The sequence below is a fragment of the Ammospiza caudacuta genome, chromosome 1 (genome assembly GCF_027887145.1).
Source record: "Ammospiza caudacuta isolate bAmmCau1 chromosome 1, bAmmCau1.pri, whole genome shotgun sequence".
NCBI classification, from domain to species: domain Eukaryota; kingdom Metazoa; phylum Chordata; class Aves; order Passeriformes; family Passerellidae; genus Ammospiza; species Ammospiza caudacuta.
In genome coordinates, this window is record NC_080593.1 from 126,549,653 (window position 1) to 126,555,752 (window position 6,100).

Consider the following 6,100-nt stretch of genomic DNA (forward strand, 5'->3'; position numbering starts at 1 on the left):
CTCTTCCCCTGTCTATGGCCACCTGGGCTCCCAGATTTGTTCCCTGCTCTGGACTAATGCAGGAGCTCAGAAGCAGATCATCATGCAGCAGTTTACCAGCCTCCTCTCTACACACTCAGGCCAGTACAAAGAGGTAAGACCAACCTCAAAGGTTTAAGTCTGTTGAAAATACTCATTTTGAAAAAGTTTAATACTGGGTTAGTGAATTGTGCCTTGCAGTGACCAGCTGCAAGCTGGATGTCACTGGAACACATTGAGGACACTGAATTGCAAGAGGGATTTCTCAGTCAAGCCTGTCTCCCAGACCCTGTGAGGGTTCAGAGCACATCAGTCTTTGTGAGGTAATGTCAGTGCTGCTTTGGGTTAGGGGGGAGCATGTGGGACATGCCTACAGGCAGGTATTGCAGTGCTGGTTTTGAGGCTGTTGATGTTCATGTGTGAAAGTAATCACTTTGATTTATTGAGGATTTGAATCTTAAAAGGTAGATTTACCAAGGAGAGGGTTTATTTGGCACAGGAAATTCCATCTGAACTGACACCCTCTTACAGCTGTAATGCAGTTTCAGAAGTTCATAGACAAACATAGGTTGGAGATACCACCTTGCACTTCTCAGGTTAAAACCTTCAGCTCCCAATGCTTTGCAGGCAGTCAGCAAAATATTTTAGTCAATTCAGTTTACTGAGCTAGGAAAAAAAACATCCCCCCGTGTGAACCAAGTAGTTCTGGAAAAGGTTTGTAACAGCACTAACGTGAGAACAGATCTTATTGTATTGTAGCAGACACTTGTGGTTGAACACAAAGGACTAAATTTTATAAAGAAGACAATAGGAGAGAAAAAATGATGGGGGAAAATGATAACAAGTTGAGACACTAATTTATGTAGCCTGAGAATCTGTCTAGAGCACATATTGTGTCTGAATAAACTGAAATCTGAGTCAACAGCTGCTACACCAGAGCAGACCATAGAAGCCTCTTTGTTGAGAGAAGAGATCTTGTCCTGTGACCTTTGGATAATCGTGAGTCTTGTGTAACGCACGTCATTGGAAAAGTGAACGAGCTGAGATGTTCTTTCCGTGGTTTTCTAGACTCAGATGTGAAACTTGTCTCACAGAGGATGCCCATAGTGAACTACAGCATGCTGACAGCAAAAATAGATGAAAGCAATTATTTGCACATTCTGTTTCTCAGGTTAAGTCACAGCAAAGTTGAGCTGAATTTTTGATTGTTTAGTGCTCTTTCATCATCCATTATTTTGCACATTAATTTTGCTGCATTCTTAAATTAATTTTCAATGGCCCATCTAGGTAGGAATAACTAAGTCAAATATGACCGGTCATTCTCTGCAGTTATCTCTACGAGAAACACATTTTTTGGGCTGCTTTTGTACACCTAAGCAGGAGCAATGTCTCTATAGGCACACAAACATCTCACTGAATCTTAGTCAAAAGATTACACAGAGTGAGACAGTTTTCTCATCTGTTTTTTCCGATGCAAATTATTATCTCCTTAACAAATTAAAATCTAAGAGGAAGCTCCTGATGTTTTTGTTAAGTTTACAATTATCCCACAAGCTGTGCCGCAAGATTTCTAAATTCCTAATGTACATCCACGCACAAAAAAAAAATAAACTTCTCAGGGCAAGACTTCTAAATGCACAAAGCAGCTGCTGTAATAGGGTAGAGCTCTTGCCTATTGCCTCTGCTCGTCCGTGTAACAGGTGTGTTTATCCTGCAGAATGAGGGAGAAAGGGAGACTCCATCACACCACAAACAGTCCACCCCATAACCTGGTCACCAGAAATGCCTAGAAAGAGCCACAGGAAATCTGGGAGGAGAGATCCGGTTGTTTTGCCACATGTAGCAGCTGCTTCCTAACCTTGCTCTATATCTATCTATCTATCTATCTATCTATCTATCTGTCTGTCTATCCATCCATCCATCCATCCATCCATCCATCCATCCATCCATCCATCTATTGATTTTTCAGGCAATGCAAAGCAATAATGAGATCTTGAAAGGTCAACGTACAACCTTCTCCCAGTAGATGCTTGCTGGATGAACAATGCTTGACAAACCCACGTTAAGTGCCAACCAACCAACCAACCTCAGTGTTTCCATAAAACAGGTGTGACAGCTGTGGTTTCTTCTCAATGAAAAAACATTAATCCACATGTGACTGGGAAAACAGAGACCTGTTTCTCCGTGAAACATGAAAGTATCCTAGTGTGTTCAATTTGACTTTTAGAAGAAAGGAATATCACAAATCTAGAAGCAGCGAATAATTTATAAGCAAGGATATTTAAAACTACTTGAAATCCAGTTGAGATATCCCAAGAAAAAGTTCCTGTATTGTACAGGCAAAAAGTCTCACTGGATCAGCAAATAATCTAATTTTAGTCTGCTGACAAGTCAAGGGGGTCAGCAGTAACCCTAGGATTGCACCAACAGACTTACTTTGCAATTAGGGTGAATCATGTAATTGCTTTCTTCCTCAGGTTCCTTGTTTGCACAGCAGAGGGAAATACAATACCTATCTTCAGATACAAAGTGGGGACAAACTTCATTTGGCACTCTGGTGATCCTCAAGTCAAAGAAGTGCTGAGTATGGATCAGCAAGCCTTTAGGGTTTCCATGAAGAGCTTGAAAGGGCTAAAAAGGGGAAAGGTCTCCATGAAGATTGTGTTGAAAACCAGGAAAACAGGTTGGAGCTCTGCTTTTGAAGGCTTAGCAAAGGGTTAAGGTGCAGAACCTTTACCTTCCCTTAAAATAGATGAGACTTGGCCACTGCTGAGAGTTGATCTCAGAATCCCATTTATTAGGCCAGTGTTTTGATCAGCCTCTGCTAGAAGGAAGACCCATGCTGAGGGTTTCTGCATTGTGGGGAGTGATCTCTTCCTGACAGGTGATGCATGTGACAGATGAGGTCCCTGTCTCCCAAAGACAAAGGGTTCAGCTCTGGCTAGCAGGGACTTCAGAGGACTGAAATTATTACTCCAAGTTCAGCACTCCCACATCCATGCCTCCTCTTTCTCCAGAGCCATGCTGCCCTGCTTTCCAGTTCGCGCTATTTGCAAGCCATACCAGAATTCCAGCCCAGGTTAGATGTTCTGATGTGCTTAATGAGACAGAAAAGGCACAAGTCATACACATAGGGGCAGGAAAACAGTGAAGATCTGGATTATACACAAGAGAATTACACTGAAAACCATTTTTCTCAATGTCAGGAGGAGGTTAAGGGTATAAAAGGACAAAGAGAAGCTTTGCCAGTTGAGTTAGAAGATCACTAGCTTTCCTGAATTTTAATTTCAGTGTCAAGCACTGTTCTGTTGCAGAAAGACTTCATGTAAAAAATTCTCATTTTCTTAAGTAAGAATAGCATACACATCAGGCTGATTTATCCAGCTAAGCAGAATTACATTTGAGAACTCAGCCAATTACAGAGCTCCTTCAGCCTTCCTGTTACATGACAGTGAAAAATGCTTGTCTTGGAAACATCCTGCTTGTGCACATCCTGTGCTGTGGGCAGCATCAGTGTAACTCTGCCTGACGCTTGTTAAACAGGACTCTTCAATCCTAATATCACTTTGTTTTGATGATGCTGGATAAACCTGCAGTTTGGGGCTTTTAAACATGCCCACCAGAAGAAAAAAGATGCTTTTTATGTGGCACAGAGTTATGCTTAGACATGTCACATGACAACATTTTCCTGACTCTAGAACAACCATCAGAACGGTTCTGAACTCATCAACCCAAGGAGAAATTTCATTTTGTATTCCAGTGTAACACTCAAGATACCCAGCTGGAGAATAATCTGTGGACTGACCAAATCACTGTTACTCTGAGGATGACATGTTTGTCATTTTTATCTACTACAAAATAAGGATATCTATAGATACATTAATATTTTATTGTTTAGCATAAAGCATGTTTATGCTAAATGTTTACTATTTTCCTTATTTTTCCACTCCTCTGAATCCACATAGTTGCATCAGAAACAAAAGGTAAATAAAACCTGGGCAGATCAAAAGGACTGACCAGAAACCTTGGGCTCAGTGTTTTCTTTGCAATGCACAACCTGAGAAGGATTGAACACAAAAGTTGTCCTGTGAAATAAAGCTGGGATAAAGGTTAGCACAGTGAGGCTGGCAAAGAAACCCCAGTGCTGTGGGAGAAGGTGATCCTGAATGGGTTACAACTGACACAGAGCCTAAACCACTCACAACACAGAAACTACTAATTAGTGGAGGAGTTCTGATCAACAAATGAGTGAACAAATTTTTATTTTCCAAGGGGAAAATGCTCAGGTGTAATCTATGGACAAGTTTCTCTTGTCCTCTTTACCTTCTGTCTTTTCCATTCTCTCTCATCTTTCACCTAGGAGGTTAAGATCCTATGCATTAACAATGTGTTGAAGATCATAATAGTGTAGAACCACCAACAGGTAGATTCCAACAAACATGCATGTGAGGATACAGTTCAGTTACCCAAGCAACCCTTAAAGCAAGTTCTGTATTTTGTAGGAAAAATGTGTATCTAGTTTGGAGTGTTGGAACTGTCTAGTAATCGAAACGTTCTGATCTCTTGCACCAAGACTTAATTGAAATATAGGAAGGAATGATAGGAAGAAAGACCCCTAAGACCTGGCATTCTATAGAGTGTTTCCTGTGGGATTCTTCCCTTCCTTGGTAGGTTTGTGACCTTGGTCTATTGATTTGTGTTATCTGACATTTCTAAAAAACACCTGATTGTAGCAGCAACTTCAGAACATAACTTTTTTGAATTCCACACCACTCACCCAGCATGTATCAGTCTGCCATAGCTAGGATAGGAAAAACTCCTCTACAAACAAACCACATGAAATTTCCTACAGAAAGTTCTACTCAATTTTTTTCTAGTACAATAAATGCTGTTCCTTTGTAGCTACATTTCAAAAAAGGAACAGAAACTGCAGAGAAAAAAAGTCAAATTACTTAAGTGTTCTATTGAGCTGCAGAGAGTAAAACCCATCTAGGGCAGACATACCATCTAGAACAGGAACTTTCCTGGTCCCTTTCCACTTTAATTGTAAAACTGTAAACTGTTGTGTTGAATGTTCTACACCCAGTTAATGGTTGTCAGTGGGAAAGGTATGGAGTGGGAGTTTATAGGGACTCATTCTTGATTAAATACTAGTCAGCATTTTAATTGATTTAGCAGTACACAAATCAAAAGCAGAGAAGTGGTGTGGGCAGACTGCATGTGCTTTGGAGGATAAAAAATCCTGCAGGATTACAAGATGCAGTATTAAAAAAAGGCCCCAGTAAGATTAAACTACCCACTATGTATTAAAATCTAAAACAAAGGGGAAAACCCTGTTGTACATCAGTGGCTGAGCTATTAAGGCAATCACCTACAGCAGAAAAGAACAACCTCTTACGGGTTGTTATTCTTGTAACTAGCTCACTCTGCTACAATTCCAGTTTGAATATTTCTCTGCACTTTCAGCAGGGCACAGAAGTCCACTGTCAATTCTTACAAATGAAATATTGGAAATTTGGCTTCTTCTGTACTGAAATTGCAGCAGTGAGTGAAAAAAGAAAGAAACACATGGAAAATAGTGCCAGAATGGATGTAAGTAGTGCAGCAGAAATAAATTCACTATGGGATTGACTTGGAATAAACCTTGATCAAGATGTTCAAGGCCACAATGGGCTGTCCACCTCAAATTCTGCATGTCCTTTAGGGATGATAACCATTCAGTAACCAGTAACAGAGTTGAAGTGATACCACACTGCTGCTGAACAAATTCACTTTCTCCAGCTCAGTTTAGTTACAAGCTCCCCCTAAACCAAAATGTCTGTTCATAGGATACTAAATACTTTGGGTTAGCAAAGTATCTTTTAAATCTTGAGGTTTTCATTCCTTTGCCCTCTCATGACTATACTGTAAATTATATTAATGCTTTCTTTAATGTCTAGATTTTCAGATTTACCTCCTGTATTTAAGAAATCCCAGGCATGTATGATCCAAGTACTTTTTCAATATTTTTAAAACTCTTTATAGTTGCAAACCTAACAATAGTTTAATAGACAAAGTTCAATCTTTTCAAATATATAAGTGA